The sequence below is a fragment of the Pezoporus wallicus genome, unplaced genomic scaffold, assembly GCF_028554395.1.
Source record: "Pezoporus wallicus isolate ANWC-B61680 ecotype Strahan unplaced genomic scaffold, APGP_CSIRO_Pwel_v1 contig_7293, whole genome shotgun sequence".
Classification (NCBI taxonomy): Eukaryota; Metazoa; Chordata; class Aves; order Psittaciformes; family Psittacidae; genus Pezoporus; species Pezoporus wallicus.
The window spans coordinates 137,544-156,345 of NW_026637242.1; the positions used below are offsets into that span (position 1 = coordinate 137,544).

General features: G+C 39.7%; 1 long non-coding RNA gene across 1 annotated transcript; it reads left to right on the forward strand.

Moving 5' to 3' along the window:
• Positions 1 to 878: 878 nt before the first annotated feature.
• On the forward strand, positions 879 to 13,443 carry LOC130596586 (uncharacterized). Its single transcript, XR_008971562.1, has 3 exons — positions 879 to 966; positions 8,700 to 8,778; positions 13,130 to 13,443. It is a non-coding gene; the product is annotated as an uncharacterized LOC130596586 (long non-coding RNA).
• The last annotated feature ends 5,359 nt before the right edge of the window (positions 13,444 to 18,802 follow it).

Sequence of the window (18,802 nt, forward strand, 5' to 3'; positions counted from 1 at the left end):
AGTAGAACTCCCTGCTGGCAATGACTAACTACTTCAAGTTACCTTAACAAAACTGGGTCAAGGGACATAGCTTGTTGTAGTTAACTTGCAGCAAATAGTAAGTTGACCAGCTCAATGCAACATTACCACAATCATCTAAATCTGGAGGGTGAGAAAATTTCTGGGAACTAAATTTGACCACATAGTAAGCTGTCAAAGGCAATGAAAAAATTGCCTATCTGTAACAACTTCATCTTGAAGCTTTGGCTATTTCAGCAGTAGCTTGCTTCCTATTGTATCATAATCTATCCTATGACCCATTTTAATTAGTGGCCCCAAACAGATAGTGTTCAAAAAATAACCAGCGAAGTGCTTCATACTAGCTTTCAGAAGTTTTCTATTTTAACACACTGCAGGTGCTGCTGCAGTATCTGCTTCCAGCCACAGATCTGTGTTCAAACAAACTGACAAGGTACATTGAGAACCATCCAGCTACTTGCTAGATCCATTTCTTTTCACCACTGCCACTCTCAGGTCAGTTAAGTAGCTAATCTCTCTCCACTGCCTTTTCCTGTTGGTCTCCACAGACTATAGTTCTTCTTAGCTGGCCTAAAAAAACACTCTGCAGGCAGAAAGCTATGACAAAGTATTTAGCCAAAGGTTCTCTTTCCTCCCTGTGTATCTGCAGAGGCTTCTTTGTTTGTTGTAACTGCTTTTTTCCCTAGTGCACTGGCCATATGGCAGATGTCTGTAGTGCATAAAGTGTCAGGCACTCCACAAAAAAAAGGCATTCTCATTTTAAGGTTGTCAAACATATTTGCAATGACTCCTCATAGTGAGGTTTGCAACATCCTTTAACAGGTGGAAACAGCAGTGAGTTTGCATAAACAGAGGTAGATCAACAAGCACAAGCAGGCCTGTGGGATAAACCCAAATAAACTATGGTAGGGCTTTGGCATGACCCATTTGAAGAATGACAGAATACAGGTTCCCTATGAGACAGCCAGCTGTGTATAAATTGTAAGATATTATATAATAATAAAAGGGCATTCAAATAAACTTGGTTGCAAAATACCCTGCATGCATTATAAATGTCTGATAGATGAAAGCTATTCAACAACTGCAAGTAATACAACTCCCTTACCTACAGCCCTACAGTGTGCTGTTGTCAGAGTACTACCGTCTACATGAGGAAACATTTGCAGTGGTTTGCCCTATTTTTAAAATATGTGATATTCTTTTGTTGTTGGTTGGTTTGTTGTTTTTTTTTTTACTTATCTCTTATCTTTTGGTAGTCAATTTTCCTTGAGTTTATTTGTTATCAATACAAGTGCATACAGCTGTATTTGAATAACATCTGAAAGGCATGTCTGTCAGTGCCTGAAAAGGAGAATCAAATACGGTCTGAAAAGGCAAAATCATTGGCACTGCCAAGGCTTTGATGGTACAAGCTTTAATTTTCAACTCATAGTGGCAGACTAAACTGACAGTATCAGAGCACTTCACAGATTTGTTTTTAAGGGGCGCTGGGGGAGGGGAGGTTGCACTGCGAGGAGAAGGTTGGAGCTAAATGAAGTTTAAAAGTAGAATGCACATCTATCACCAAACTTTTAAAATAATGGAATGTAAGTGCCTTTGAAATCATATAGAATAACAGAAGGTCTTTTAAGGGTGAGTTCCTAGTAAGAGTTGGAGAAGATTTCTGTTGTCACTTTCAATACAAATTTCTTATTACTACTGTGGGAGGCTGTTAAGTGTGAGCCACTCTCTCTTCTGTATGTACCCAGGATAAGTCAGGGGACACTCACTGAACTGCACAGCCCTTAGATTTCCAAAGCCTATTTCCTCAGCTGTAAAACTGAATTACAGTACCTGTTCGTTCTTCTGTAGAGCCTTCCAGACAAGGTGTAATGACTGTGCCTGGCACTGCATGGAAAACCAAACTTACATCTTGACACAAAAAGTCTTCAGCTGGCACACAGCATTGGCTGGATGTTATAACTTTCTACCAACTCAAGCTGTCATTTTCCATGTGAGAGCATTCCCCCTCCAGTCTTCAGGCATCTACCTCTTTATACAACTGCTTCCAGGGGGATTGCATGCTACAGCTGGAAAACTCGTTGCTGAAATTTTCCAGTGTTTCAGAGGGCTTCTTTCTGCCTAAAATGGGTGTTGCAGTTAGAAGTGAGAACTTCTGAAGACAACAAATAATTTTAAACACAGTCATCAGATTATGCTCCTTGCCAGGAGGTAATGCCTTTCTGATCTGTAATTTCCTTTTCCAGTAGGACTGTCAGTGGAATGATACACTCATTACCTCATTGCATGAGTTTGCTTATCTAAAAGCAACTTAAAAATGTTCCAGCAACTGAGTAAATCTAAAAGTGAAACTTTAAATGCTTTAAATGTGGGATATGGCACTATACCAAGCACTTATTAAACAGACAAGTATAAAAAGTTGTGAAAATATGGTTTTTACTGATTTTCCAGACCAAAAGTTTTGGAAATGATCCATACACTGTTATAGGTTATAATGAATATGACATCAGAAGCAAAGTGGTGGTTAGAGAAACATTGCTCATTTATTTGTTAATTTTATTATCTTTACCGGATGTATAGAATTTCTATAGTATTTCCCTCTCCCCATTACAGAATGTCAGATTGAAACTAAGTTTTTTATTTTTCTCTAAATACAAATTTGGTGACCATTGCAATACTGACCCAAACCCTTTCTCTTGTTATTGCCTCTGAGGAAAGCCCAAGTAAGTAGAATTAGGTACAGTGCATTTCAAGAATTTAAAGTGAATGAAGTCATGGTGACATGGTTTAGTGTGAGGTGTTCCTGCCCATGGCAGGGGGGTTGAAACTAGATGATCTTAAGGTCCTTTCCAACCCTAACTATTCTATGATACTATGCCTAAAGTGTGTTATAGAAAGCACTGAAACATCACTCTGTTGCCAGTGCTACAGATCATAAGCCTTTATTTTTATAGTTGTGCATAAGGGAAGCCAGTTACGCAAGAATGTGTATTACTGTGGGCTGATCTCCACCTGTACCTTTCCTTGACACCCTCCCAAAAGATTTCTGTCCTTGACCAGGGAGTCTGGTATTATCTGAACAAGCACAAGTGTTTGAAAAGTCATAAATAGATAGGTAAGTAACCATAAAATAGAGATTTTGAAACAATTGCTCAAATGTAAACTACTTTGTTTTACAGCTTCAGTTGCTGGAATATATCTCACCTCATTTGTCTTACAACAATGCTAAACAGCTGTAGCTAGTGCAGATCAGCTTCATATTTTGTTGCCTTAACCTTACTGCTTAATTTAATAATACGAGTTTGATTTATTTTGGGGTTTTGGGTATCGTGTGTTTTGTTGTTCGGTGGGTGTCATGGTTTAAACTCAGTCAGACAGCTCGTTCACTCACTTACCCCCTTCTTGCTCTCCCCCTACTCCCGGAGGGATAGAGAGGAAAATCAAAAGAATGCAACTCCCCTGGGTTGAGATAAGAACAGTTTAGTAACTAAGGTATAACACAAATCACTACTGCTACCACCAATGATAATAATGATAAAGGAAATAACAAGGGAAGAGAATACAACACCTCACTACCCGCCGACCAATAACTCGCCCCCCCCCAGCCCGACCAAGCACCGACCGATACCTCCTTCAACCCTGCTGTGAACTAGCTCTTCTGGGTAACTCTCAGTTACATCCTGGGCATGATGTGCTGTGGTATGGAATACCTCTTTGGTCAGTTTGGGTCAGGTGTCCTGTCTCTGCTTCCTCCTGGCTTCTCTCCTCCCTGGCAGAACATGAGGCTCAGAAAGTCCTTGGTCAGACGAAAACATCATTGTTATCAGCTCTGTTCCCAGGCTGAAAGTCAAAACACAGCACTGCACCAGCTACTAAGAAGGAGAAAAATGACTGCTACTGCTGAGCCCAGGACAGTGGGTTATTTTGTTTGGTTTGGTTTGGTTTGGTTTAGTTTAGCTTTTTGCTTTTTTTTTCCTCTACTGGAGCATTAGGGTTTTTTGCAATTAACAATTTTTTAGAGTGTAACATTTCCAAGTCACTTCTTCTCCTAGGATTGTATCTTCAAAAAGAAATCATATGAAGATAAGGTGCCAAATGATCATATGGTCAATAATGTACACATCATTGTACCATAGGCTTATATGCTTATGGTTTCTGGGTTTCTGGGTTTTAAATTTTGTTAATACTGATTAAGATTCCTATGTGACATGAGTAGACTGTAGTTATAGAGACACCTTTTTTAATGTAAGATGTCTGGAAAGGTTCTCTAAGATGTCAAGATTCAATTTGCTTGTGTCTTTCTATAGACGCTAAACAGATATATCTTTTTTATTGCCTATATAATAATTCTCATCCTTCCTTACATTATCGTATAAAATCCCACTGTCTTCCCTTTACCATGGGATTTTCAAAATAACATGGCTTTGGCACTGGACTCGTATAATTTTTGTCAGTTCGACTGATTATGAAACTGCAGTCCAAATAGGCTTAATAGCTCCCTAAATAAGTATTTAAATATGAATTCTGATGAAGACTTACAGATTACCGTAATCAGTAGAAGTTGAAAAACTAAGCACTCCCTTTGTAATCTACAAGGAAACTTTGGTCTGAACATACGTTTGTAAATGTCCACATACATGAAATGTCATTTTTTGTCATGAAAATGCATAAGCAAGGAATAGCAAGCAATAGACAAGACCAGCTTGTCAGGAGATTCACAGTCAAACTGACAAAGCTGTACTGAAACCACTGAAGAATTAGAGAGTGATTTTTATCTGCATGATAAAAATAATGGATTTTATTTTTGTTGTTAACCTTGATCTAAACGTATTCTTTAAATGAAAACCTGCTTAATTCTTTAGTAGTATATAATAATTTTGTATATATGCCAATGTTTAAATAAGATAGTACTGTGAAATAATTTTCAAATCAGCATGTCTTTTGAAAAGTTTTTTTCTTCTGATTTCCTTGAAATCACAAGTGACTATTTAAATTCTTGTTAGTTTAGAGTCACCCATTCATTCTTTTCTCTAATTTGAATATATTGCAATTCAAAGGCTTTTCTTTGACGCTTCCCATCTAAAATAATTCTCAAGTGCAGCACTGGCTTCTACATTGGCTATGTGAAGTATTTTGCCTGGACACTAGTTGATCAAAAATCCATAGAAGCAGGAAAATTGTTTTTCAACCTACATCAACTAAGGGAGGCTAGAAATCAGCAATGTTTCTACACTGTATGTTATATTCCCACCTAGTGAGGAAACATCTACCTTACGCGTATCTTCTATGTGGCGGTTAATGATGTGCGTATAATCTACTATTCAGCATAGGTCCCATTCAGAAATCTAGACTCACACAGGAAGTGCCTACATTGTTCTCCCTGACTGCACTCACAGCTCTGTGACTGAAGTTATTGCAGGACAAATTTTATTTATATTTTATGATATTAGAACATAACCAAAGTGTACTAAAGTTTGGATCAGGATGAAACTTTCTGCCCTAATATTACTGAACAATTTTAATTTCAAGGTACTGCTACATAGCAATGCAAGAAGAAAATAAATTTCTGACTATTTTCTTTACTTAATAGTAATTTATAGACCTTACTTTTCTTGTCTAACAAGCTATACTTCTCAAATAAAATTTTATGCCTTACGTATCTTACTAATGAGCCATTAGAAAGACTATAAAACATAGAGTTCCACTTGCATGACAGTAAAACACTTTCTTAGTATCCCTCTCATTACATTTTTTCCAAAATAATTTTTGCAAGTGCTATGTACTTCTTCAGAAATATTAAAATAATAAATGTAAGCTAATCTCAAAGCTAATAACTTTTTTTTAAGAAACAGAAATCCCATAATAATCAAGTAAATAAGAAAAAAGGAGCTATTTTGTGCTCTCTATGTGGCAGAGGTTCTTTGGAGAATATCTGATACCTTGCTAGGTATGCTGTTAATTAATAGTAGGTGCAATTGGTAAAGCAGATCACAGCAGAATGGATATGCACTCAACAAAAACCACTTCATTGGTGATTTTCTTTTTGGGCTGAGATCAAATATAGTGCTTCACAAGAATATTAAAGGAATCAGAGCTATTAGGCTCTAGACTAGGAGCTATAAAGCAACAGCAAAGATAGATAAAAAAATAAATTAAACACATCTCCCAGTTCAAAATACATGGCCATAGCCCTAGCCCAACAAGGAAGAGACAGAAAAATTTGCAGGATGAGTAGGCAGCTTTGCAATGAACATGCATTCTAATTGTGTACACCAGCACATGAAGACTACTGGGAAGGGATATCTAATGGACATAACATTTTATTTAAAATGAAATCTCAAGTGAAATAAAAAATCTCACTAGAAAAGACCCCTAGGGTTTAAGACATGACACTACAGTACATGCAAGATACATGGATGAAAGTTATTGGCATAATTACCTTAAAAATGGACAAAATTGTAATCCTGTACAATATAGTACTAGCGAAAGCCTGGCATCAGCACTCCTGAATAGAGGAAAATGGAAGGAGGGAGCCTGTAGCTACAGAGGTGGAGAGTTTTGTTTGTTTGCTTTCCTTTTTTCTTTTTCAAACAAGAAGCCAAGATTAGTCAAAATAAACATTTATTGTCATTGCTACACAACACCAAATCAACATTGCTGTATCCAAGAATAAAGTAATTACAAATAACAGAAATATAAGGTCAATTAATACTTGAATTCAAGCTACTTTTCATTACATTTTGCAAACCCTTAAAAGAAGCAGATCAAGATCCTGAATTTTCACACAAGACAAGCAGACAAGTACATAAGTAAAAAGTCTGTGCATCATCAAGAGATTTCAGAGACAGTGCTAAAGATGAGCCCTTTTTAAGCAACTCGGACCCACTATGTCACAAACAGTATATGCCCCTACCTGCTACTATCAGTTAAGAGAGGGAGCTTTCTATCAAAATGAGATTTTGTTTAAAGACGTCAGATAGTAATTCCACAGCTTGATATGAAAGAAATATGGTTTTTAGTGTACATGAAAATCATCACGGACCTGAAAAAAAAAAAATCAAATAACTAAATTATTTTTTTCTGGCTTCAAACTGATAGAGAAACTGAGAAATAAAAATGGCCAAAAGTAAGCCAAGGCAAGCAGAATAGCTGATATTGCCAACAATGTAAAAAATATCCCTTGGAAGAAGCAGAGGTTCTTGCTGTCAGAAAAAAATAACTGTTAACTTCCCTGAGACAGTCTTAGTAAAGCACAAGAAAAGAGGAGATTATGTATGACAGCTGTTTTTTTAGATGAATTATCTGTTATGGAAATAGCTCAGAGATGCTCACATTTCAACAAAATACAGGTGAAATACTGTCTTCTGTTATTCCTATGAAATATGTCTTAATGGAAAACAGCGGGAAAGTAGAATTTCCAATCAAAATGATGCAGTCCGGCTCTAATGCCTCCTTAGTTTTGTTAAAAAGTGGAACTCCACTCTTGAAACATAGCTTCTCACTACTGAATTTTTAAAACCAGCATTAGAAATTAACATCAGGGTAGCCTGGGACTTGCTGGCATGTACAGGCAAAGAAGGTGAACCAATAAACTTAGAATGTGAAGTTCCAGGAATTACCAACACTTTGTGAAAACAAGGATGTGTCCATCTCTGATGGGAAACAGCTGTCACTAACAGCAGAAACAGGTGGTAGCCAGACATATATGGGCACAGATAAGTGACATCTACAAATCCCAGCAGGCAGAGAATTAAGGTGTAGAGATGTTTGTTCAAGAAATCCTCCACAGAGGCAACGATAACATCAGGCTGTACTAGTGAAGTCACAGAACACATCATGGCTAAAAATAGCAGATCAAACCGAGCTAAACAATGTATTGAGATCTACAGAGTATTTCATGAATAGCACTTCAGCCTTGCTTACTGGTTCTAAGTCTGAAATTTATTATATACTGTTGATGATTACTAGCTGTTACATTTGGCTAGGGAGGAGAGAGATGAAGAATTGTGATTTTTAAGAGCATGCATCCTGAGCCAAATTGTTTATCATTAACAACAAAAGATGTTGATCAGCAAGACAGCTAATGAGCCAGGCATATTTTAGATTCCCAGATTTAGAGCAGCTTCTCACACTAAGACAACCTCTATATTGCAGAGACATGACTTTCCCAAATTTTTTCTTTTCCAGACAAACATGGGTGGTTTTGGTACCATTACAGGGGAATCAGAAGGACTCCCATCTCCTCAGCTTCACTGCTTTCAAAGTTTAAAGAATGTTGGAGGGTTGGGGAGAGGAGAAGAAAGTGGGGAAGGGGCTCCTCTTTGTCTTGAGTGCAATGACAATGCACTTGCCAAAAGCTGAACAACAGATACCTCTCATAGTGTCAATAGCTAGAAGTGTCTGGGAACACTGTAATTAGTTCATTCAAATTTACCTCACAGACTCATAAATTTTAAAAACATATGAAATACTAAACACAATCAGAGAAGCCTATGACTGAGAATTTGTAGTCTACTTTGTGAACCTCCTAGTAGATGAGTGTGTGTTGGAGGAGATGAAGACCACAGTATTTTGCACAAGAGCTCTTGATATAAGCAAGGGGGGGGGGGGGGGGGAATGAGGGGAGTGTCTGTTCATTAGAATAGTTTTCCTTTCCATATTTTATTTTATTCTATTTCCAGGTCTGATACATGGATGAGTAGTAATTCAGGACCCAGAACCAGTACATTTCACCAGGAGGAGTTCCCTGATGCTAGGAAAGTTTTCTCCTGGCAATTTGCAGCTAGTTTACACTTACACTATCTTGATATGTTTATACTTCTTTTTCTATGATTTACAAGTATTTCTGTTCCACAAATCTCTGTGTCTGCATAGGTGCTGACTTACTAAAGATAGCTTATGTATCCAAGATGCCGACAAGAATGTTGTTTTCTTCACACAATTTAGTTCTTCAGATTATATATTCTGATACATAGTGATATTAGGCAACAAAACCAAAAATAGACTCATAAATATTAAAACATGCAAATTATATATTTTCAATAAAACGTCCTCATTTGACTTTACAATGTATATCCAGCTTTGCTTTTTAGGAAGACAGAAAGGTTCTTTAGACAATATACTGTTTCCCGCTGAGCTGCGGGATGCTGTTAATAGGCTGCGAGATGTCAGGGAAGCTGAGAGTAAGCAGGACCGCTTGCTCCTGGCCCAAACTGTGCAGGGGCCTCGAGCTTCACCTCTACCTCATGAAGGAAAGAAGGAGGCTGTTAACCTGGGAAGCTGGGAATTAACGACAAAAAAAAAAAAACAACAAAAAAGGAAGGAAAAGGACAACCAAAAGCAAGGAGCTTTCCCCTAAATCCCCTGTCCCCACGCAGAACCGCTTTGCTGTCCTGCAGGGGGATAATGAGGAAACGCACTCGAGCCAGAAACAGCCGGCTGATGCACTGGTAAAGAAGATCTCTACAGGTGCTGCTAGGAAAAAGCGGCGGGTCGTAGTAGTATGGGACTCTACACTGAAAGGGACAGAAGCACTCGTCTGTCTGCCTGACTCCGTCTCAAGGGAGGTGTGTTGCCTACTGGGGGCACGGATCAGGGATGTGGCAGAGAGGCTGCCTGCTCTAGTAAGTCCCACAGACTATTACCCACTCCTGGTGATACATATGGGTGCTAGGGATATAGATAGTAGCAGCCTGGGGAACATAACGGAGTACAGAGCCCTGGGGGAGGTGGTTAGGGGCTCTGGAGTTCAGGTGGTCTTTTCATCAATTCTCCAGGGTACAGGGGAGGACCTAAAAAAAGGTAGGAGGATTAACCAGGTTAATAACTGGTTAAAAGGGTGGTGTCATTCCACCCCAACACACCCACTCAGTTGCCAGGACCTATAATGAGTGCTTGAAGCAATGTAGAGATATCCCAGCTGCTCCAGCCAATGAGCCGGCTTCAGTTGGATCTCGGCTCAGATGCCTCTATACAAATGCCCGTAGCATGGGGAACAAACAAGAGGAATTAGAGATGTGTGCACGTCTACGGGGGTATGATATAACAGGCATCACAGAAACATGGTGGGATGGCTCCTATGACTGGAGTGTTGGAATGGAAGGTTACAGGCTTTTTAGGAAAGACAGGCCTGGCAGGCGGGGAGGGGGAGTTGCCCTTTATGTTAGGGATAGGCTGGAGAGTATGGAACTCTGTCTGGGGACAGGTGAGCAGTCCACAGAGAGTTTGTGGGTCAGGGTTAAAGGGAATATAGCTGCAGGAGACATTACTGTGGGGATCTGTTACAGACAGCCTGATCAAGGAGAACCTGCGGATGAAGCACTCCATAGACAGATAGGAAAAGCCTCACGCTCACAGGCCCTTGTTCTCATGGGTGACTTCAACCACCCTGACATCTGTTGGAAGGACGGTACGGCCTGGCACAAGCAATCCAGGAGGTTCCTCGATTGTGTAGAAGACAACTTCCTTCTGCAAGTAATAGGGGAGCCGACAAGGAGAGGTGCCGTGCTTGACCTCGTGCTCACCAACAGGGAAGGGCTCGTTGGGAATGTGACGCTCCAGGGCAGCCTTGGATGCAGCGATCATGAGATGGTCATGTTCGAGATCCTCAGGACAGTGAGAAGAGCGTGCAGCCAGCTCATTGCCTTGGACTTCAAAAGAGCAGACTTTGGCCTCTTCAGGAACCTGCTTCGGAAGGTCCCATGTTATACAGCCCTAGAGGGCAGGGGGGCCCAAGACTGTTGGTTGATATTCAAGGATCACCTGCTGCAAGCTCAGGAGTGTTGCATCCCAACCAGAAGGAAGTGCAGCAGGATGACCAGGAGACCTGCTTGGATGGATAAGGAGCTGCTGAGGAAACTTCAAGGGAAAAAAGAGGCTTATAAAAGGTGCAAGCAAGGACAGGTGGCATGGGAAGAGTACAGGGATGTTGTCCAGGAAGCTAGGGACCAGGTTAGGAAGGCTAAGGCCCAGTTAGAATTAAACTGAGCTAGGGGTGTTAAGGATTACAGGAAGGGATTCTACAGGTATGTAGCAAATAAAAAACAGACTAGGGAGAATGTAGGCCCCCTCAGGAAGCTCTCAGGAAAACTGGCTACACAGGATTTGGAGAAGGCTGAGGTTCTGAATGACTTCTTTGCCTCAGTCTTCACTGCAAAGGCTCGGACAACACCACCCAAGACTTGGAAGGCAGATGCAGGGACTGTGAGAATGAAGACCTTCGGCCCACTGTAGGAGAGGAGCTGGTTCGAGACCATCTCAAGAACCTGAACGTGCACAAGTCCATGGGTCCTGATGAAATCCATCTGCAGGTCCTGAAGGAGCTGGCAAATGAAGTTGCGAAGCCGCTGGCCATCATATTTGAAAAATCATGGCAGTCAGGTGAAGTTCCCGACAACTGGAAAAAGGGAAATATAACCCCCATTTTCAAGAAGGGGAAAATGGATGACCCGGGGAATTACAGACTAGTCAGTCTCACCTCTGGGCCTGGCAAAATCTTGGAGCAGATTCTCCTGGATGGCATGCTAAGGCACATGAAAAACAACAAGGTGCTTGGTGACAGCCAGCATGGCTTCACTGAGGGGAAATCCTGCCTGACCAGTTTGGTGGCCTTCTATGTTGGGGCTATAGAACTGATGGACAGGGGTAGGGCAGTTGATGTCATCTACCTGGACTTATGTAAAGCCTTCGACACTGTCCCACACAACATCCTTGTCTCTAAATTGGAGAGACATCAATCTGATAGGTGGATCACTCAGTGGATAAAGACCTGGCTGGATAGCTGCATGCAAAGAGTTGTGGTCAATGGCTCAATGTCCAGCTGGAGACCAGTAACGAGTGGTGTCCCTCAGGGATCGGTGTTGGGACTGGTCTTGTTTAACATCTTTGTTGCTGACATGGACAGTGGGATTGAGTGCGCCCTCAGCAATTTTGTCAATGACAGCAAGCTGTGTGGTTCGGTTGATGCACTGGAGGGAAGGAATGCCATCCAGAGGGACCTTGACATACTTCTGAGGTGGGCGAATGCCAACTTTATGAAGTTTAACCATGCCAAGTGCAAGGTCCTACACCTGGGTTGGAGCAATCCCAGGCACAGCTACAGGCTGGGCAGAGAAAAGATTCAGAGCAGCCCTGCGGAGAAGGGCTTGGGGGTTTTGGTTGATGAGAAATGAACATGGGCTGGCAGTGTGCACTTGCAGGCCAGAAAGCCAACTGTATCCTGGGCTGCATCAAAAGGAGCGTGACCAGCAGGTCGAAGGAGGTGATCCTGCCCCTCTACTCTGCTCTCCTGAGACCTCACCTGGAGTATTGTGTGCAGTTCTGGTGTCCTCAACATAAAAAGGACATGGAACTGTTGGAACAAGTCCAGAGGAGGGCCACAAGGATGATCAGGGGACTGGAGCACCTCCCATATGAAGACAGGCTGAGAAAGTTGGGGCTGTTCAGCCTGGAGAAGGGAAGGCTGCGTGGAGACCTCATAGCAGCCTTCCAGTATCTGAAGGGGGCCTATAGGGATGCTGGGGAGGGACTCTTCATTAGGGACTGTAGTGACAGGACAAGGGGTAACAGGTTAAAACTTAAACAGGGGAAGTTTAGATTGGATATAAGAAGGAAATTCTTTCCTGTGAGGCACTGGAATGGGTTGCCCAGGGAGGTTGTGAATGCTCCATCCCTGGCAGTGTTCAAGACCAGGTTGGATGAGGCCTTGGGTGATATGATTTAGCATAAGGTGTCCCTGCCCACGGCAGGGGGGTTGGAACTAGATGATCTTAAGGTCCTTTCCAACCCTAATTATTCTATGATTCTATGATTATGAACTATGCAAATCCTAGCCTGTCTTCCTTCTGAGTAGAAAACTACAGATTTCTATTTCCATGTTCCATGCCTAAATCAGCTTTTTCATTTTTATGATTAAATTCATTGCTCATATGAATCATTCTGATAGAAAAGCATCAGTACCCTGAAATTTTCCAAATAGGTATAGAATTAGTGTTTATTGTAGCTTTATATTTCCTAAGCAGAGTGATGTTGGAGTAAAAAAAACCCAACAAACAAACAAACAGAAAACCAAAGGAAAAAAAACTCACTTTATATGCTTTTCTTCTGCAGACAGATCCATCATATGCTGAACTGTATAATACTAGAACAGAGTCATAGGAAGAGAGGAGATAAGGCGTTGCTTAAGAAGCCAAATCAACTTATTACCCTAATATCTGGAATGAAGCAACTTCAAGGAAAAACAAGTCCTTTCAAGAGGTTTGGTTTGGTTTTGTTTCTTTTTTAATTCTGGAGTGAATTTTGTAGTTCTATTTTGAAAATATCTTCTTTGTAAAGCATGTGTATCACCAATGAAGTTAACTATCTCACATATCATTTGTTGCATTTTCTGTTCACTGTAAATAAAACAAGCAAACTGAAGAGTTAGCAAAGAAAAGGGGTAAAAATGAGTGAATGGAAAAAAAACCCTATCTATTTGTATAGATAAATACAATGAGCTAGATCCAATTTTCTCATGTATGATGAAACACACATGCAAATGGGTTTCTCAGCCAAACCCTAGACTGCACAGTGTCTCCAGTAGGTGTTTTGGGCACCCTGATTCCTCCCAAAGCCAACTCACAAACCTCTGCTGTCTACTTGGCTTTCCAAACCATTTGCCCTACTCACTGTCAAGTCTGGCTTGGCTTATGCCAGCGATAACACACAGATGTAGTAGCAGTGTCCACATGGACCAGCCTCCTGGTTGCTTTTATCCTATACACACAGGCGGCCTCTGACCCACAGTCTAAATCCAGTAGCTGGCACTTACACCTTCACACGCAGAAAAGAGAATATTTTGCCTTACCTGGGAAAATAGTCAGAAATGGAGTTTAATGAGAAGACAGGGCAGACAGCGCTGATCAGGTACAGAGCATGGCCAGGCACATATACTGACCAGAAAGCTCTTTACGTGCAGCCAACACTTAGGCCCTTATCCCCCTATTTTTTCATACTTGTCCCTCTCAAAACCAATTTGATTCTTTCATTTCCTTTCTATGGTCCTTCCTTGAGCATCCCCTACTAAGTTTTTTCTAAAATGCTGTTCCCTGCATAGCAGGGTAAGTCCTGTACTGCAGCAGGTAGCACGCTTCTCAAACTGAGAGGTGATGAGGTGACTTTCTGCTGCCAGCCTGGGGCAGTGGGGCTGACACTTTCCTGGGGCAGGGGCTCAGGCGTCTCATGAGGCTGTTGAATCCCCCCACCTGCCAGTGACATGCTGGGCTGCACAGTATGGTTGAAAGTAAGCCTTTAGTCACATACCTGACAGAACTTTCTCTCCCTCGTGAAATGCTGTCATCTAGTCCTAATTACCTAGTAAATACATAGCAGCAATAGTGAATAGCTACTAGCTACCTTATTTTCTACAAAAAGCATTTTTAGTTAAGTTAGAGCTCTGCTTATTAACAACTTCAAAAAAATATACCAGGAGGCACACATTTAATCAAAGTCTGTGAACTTGAATTGCCTTAAGAAGCTATTAGCTCCTTTAAGGGAAATTAAAATATTTGCACCAAGCTAGGGTGAAGCTAAATGAAAAATTCATAGAGTACAGAATGCTTAGAATAAAAGGAACTTTCCTTTGCAGTGACTGAAGGCAGAAGTAAGCTAGTGATCCTTGCTGAAGTTAGCATACATCTAACCTAAAATTTAGCATATGAATTCTATTCTGAGTCCCTCCAGCAGATGGAGGAACTTGCTAAAAATCTTTTCCACTTTAGTGATGGAAAATAGAACACCTTAAGACTCCAGTTTTTAAGAAGCAGTGTTATATTTTCTTAAAAAGTGACAAAGGTAAAGCTGCCCACAGCCTCCATTTCCATGATTTATGATTCCATGATTGCAGCAAATACTGCCAAGAAAGCTCAATGTGTAAGGAATCCTTTAAGCACTTTTTCTTTTTTTCTTTTTTTTTTTTTTAGATTATTTTTTTAACTTTTTATATATTGCCTTTAACTTGCTCTTAAGGTTTAGAGGGGAAAAAATATACTATTAATATCAAAATAACTTGCTCTTTCTAATGACAAAAGCTTGGTTTGTCAGTGGATATGAGATTTTTGAAGGCAGTCATTAATTTAAAAATAAAAAATAATTAATTAAATGAAATCAGTTGGTTTAATTTATTTGAATACCCATTTTTACAAGAATCTGTATGCAGTTTATTCTTTCCCTTATACTATGCCAGGAGACATATTTTATTTAAAGGCTTCCATAACTTGCTTAAAAGCAAATGTAAAAAAAAGCCTTAGCAAAAATATTTATAAAAATATAATTAATGTGGTTTTATCATTATTTTTTCTTAAATATGTATCACCTTGTCCTGACCAGCTTGCTCAGAGATTATCTCAAGCTTCTTCCAGCATTTTAAGTGTCTGCATGTAATCTTGTACTATGTATTTCAACTAATACTTGCTTTTAAAAGATTTGGGTTTTTTCACCTTCTACATAAGAAGGAACATGAGTGGATTGGAAGAAAGATGAAAAAGATATTCCAGCTTCATGGTTACAGCATACCTGTATGTGAATTATTCCACATGCCTTCAGTAAAAAAGCAGCCTTCTTCATTTCCCCACAACACCATCTTCTTTACTTTATGAACACCAATATAATAATTTTTTTAAAAATAAAACTCTAAACCATGAAACTGTGTTTGGAAAGGATAGCCTAAAAAAACCCCAGTGTGTCCCAGATATTGCTCTCAGGTTTAATTTTCGACAGACATATATCCTTGCATTTTTCATACAGACGTAGTGGTTATATTCTTTCCCAAAGGCTTCAGTTTTAGTCTAATTAGACAATGGTTTGCTAGCTATTTACCACTCTAAAATATAGGCAAGTTATTCCAAAGAATCATACTGTTCCACAAGCTGCAGGTGTTACTAGCACTGTAAACTAGCAAAACAAACAGTATGTTTTTACATGTAATACAGAAAAAATACCCTTTGATCTGTGGTTGTGAAATATGCAATCTAAAATCCATTTTTATTTCCCCAATATCTCTTAATTTTTTAGAGAAAGCTTGGTAGTCTGAGAGATAAAGAAAGACCCATCTCACAGTGAGCTCATAGAATCCTACCCGACAGCTGAAAGTGAGGGTAAGAGTTGGCAGCCCTCAAGTCTTTGAAGTAATAATTGTGAATACAAAATCAAGCTGTATCTTTTTTGTCTGCTCACAGACATTCTGTCAACAGAGAAAAAATCCAAGTGCATCCAATATGTCCATCACCAAGCTGTCTTAATCTGCATAATGCAGGTACTGTCACTAGAAGTCCACAGCAACATCAGTTCCCTGGAACATGATTGTCCTTACTTGTAAGGATATTATGTTTTGATGCAGCAGCCTAAGGGAGAACTTTTACCTAGCTGAAGATCCTGAGGAACCCAGAAGCATGACAGCAATCTCTGAGCTTGAGTGTGTTGCTTCCTTTGATGTTAACCTATTTATACACTTCCATTCTTAAAAGCTGGTAGAAAACACCACTTGTTGTAGCAGGTTAGAATGTCATGCCAGCTATAGAAATAGTATGTCTCCCTCTGCCTCTTCCTCTAGCAGAATCTGGTATTAGCCGGTTCAAAATGTCCAAGAACCTTTGCTGGGGATGTGATAACCAAACTGAATGTTAGCTCCCTAATCCATCTTTGTAGGTACATCTCCAACTTTTTCTACTTTTGCCACACATCTAAAGATTTTTCCAGTGAGAATAGAACACATAGCTTCACTCAGTTTTAGGCAGATTGTATTAAGGCACCAATATGAGATATTTAAACAACAGAATCAGACTTTACAGTTTTTGGTGGGAGCAGTGCCTTGGTCCGTTCTGGTCCCAGTATTACCAAAATGAGACCTAAGATTCAGGTTGTTTTTTTCTGTAAGGACCCTGAAAACCTTATGTCACATACTCTTCAACTTTTCATTCAAGTTATCTCACTGCTCTCACTTCCGCTTATATTATAGCCCTTGTAAGAGTCTTAGGAGTCAGAAACTGTGGTCTCAAAAAACCTCATTTTACATATGGTTGTGGGCATATTACTAATTAGAAGGAGAGGCACAAGAATACTTGAAGCCTTCTGAAGGAAAAAAAAAGTTACAAGATTTAGAATTTTCAAACATTTGAAAAAAGTGTCTGTTAGCCTGCTGGTTGTAAATTAAATCATAAAAACATGAATGAAGAGCATTTTAGAGACAGAGAAACTAGAAAATCAAGTAAATACAGTTGGAGCTTTTTTTTTTAATTACTGCGTATTCCATTCTTCGATGTAGGGGATTGTCTCTAGGAAGAAAAAACTAACATTTATTTACATTTAGATATTTACATTTAGATTTTAATTCATTACATTCACACTGTACCAGAATCCAAAATCATTATGCAATATGCTTAGTATTAGTGGAGAAGATATGAGCACAGAGGCCAGACGCACAGAAGTCTGACACTTGAAAACTCACTTCTTACACTACACAGCTTAGACAAAATGTAGTCCTCAAAAAAATCAAGCCAGTTCTAGAATAATAAAATCTGCTATTTTTACAAATGAGACTGATCTCAAATCATTGCCACATTGTTGCTCAGTCTAAAGCTGCTTAGTCTTTCCCTTTATTTTGAGGTAATGTTTGTCCTGTTTTTTAACCAGTATCAACATTTTCCACAGGTTTGGTACTCACATCCATCATGCCTGTTGCTAATTTTTGCACCACATATGCACAATTCAGCATTAACCCCATTTACCTTCCTTTGGGAGGTCCAATAACACATTTACACATTTGTTTGCAAATCCTATAATTTACTAAGGGCTGAAATACAACCAGCCCTGCAATAATAGCTTAAAAAGTCTAAGGAAAAAATGAAATCTCTTTGGATTTCACTGAATATTCTGATCAAAAGCATCTATCTGCTATATTTATTGAAGAAAATTTTGAATTGCTTTGTTGTGGACTGGGACACGGAAGAGAGAAGCAGCTGTTTAAAACACGGAAAAGCACTGAGCTTGGACTTGTCAGCCTCCACAGAGGAAAAGTCAAGAAGGTGGTAAGAGTAGAAAGAGGAGAGAATCAGGATGGAGATGGATACCAGTCCAGAGCAACTCTTCAGAGTGTGCCTCCAATCCCTGACAGCACGGAGAGCTTTTTTTAAACAGCACATGCTGCAGAATTCCTCCTCCACACTACACACAGACTGTACAATTCATCCAAGCCAACCAGGACAACTGTTAGTTTTCCCATGAATAGAGTCCTTATTTAAAAATCTTTCTGGATGAATTCACTGCATTTTGAAAACCTTATTCTAGCCTAGCAAACGGCACTTTCATAAAGTCCCTTTATAAGTCTTGGCTAAAATTATGTAATAATAATTTTAGATCCAGCAGCTAAAAGGACTAATTTTTATGACGAGGTCAGTAAGAGGGAGAAGATGATGATGTATGGTTTGGTGGCTGCAATCCAGTCCAAACACTCAGCAAAGTAAAGTAAATAGTTCTTGTCTGGTCTGGTCTGCTCTTCCTACCTGCACCTGCTGAAAGACTCATTGAGGTACAGTATATTATTAACATGTTCTGCAGTCAACAGTAGTTATGAGTTTATAAAATATTAGTCTGCTTGTTAAGAAAGAAACTATTTATTCTTCTTGCAGGAGATACTTACGATTCATTTCAATTGTGCAGATAGAACATACATGCTGTCTTAAACAATAAAAAGCTAAAAGTATAGTCTCTAAGTATTATAAGACACAACTACACAGAAATAAATCTCATATTC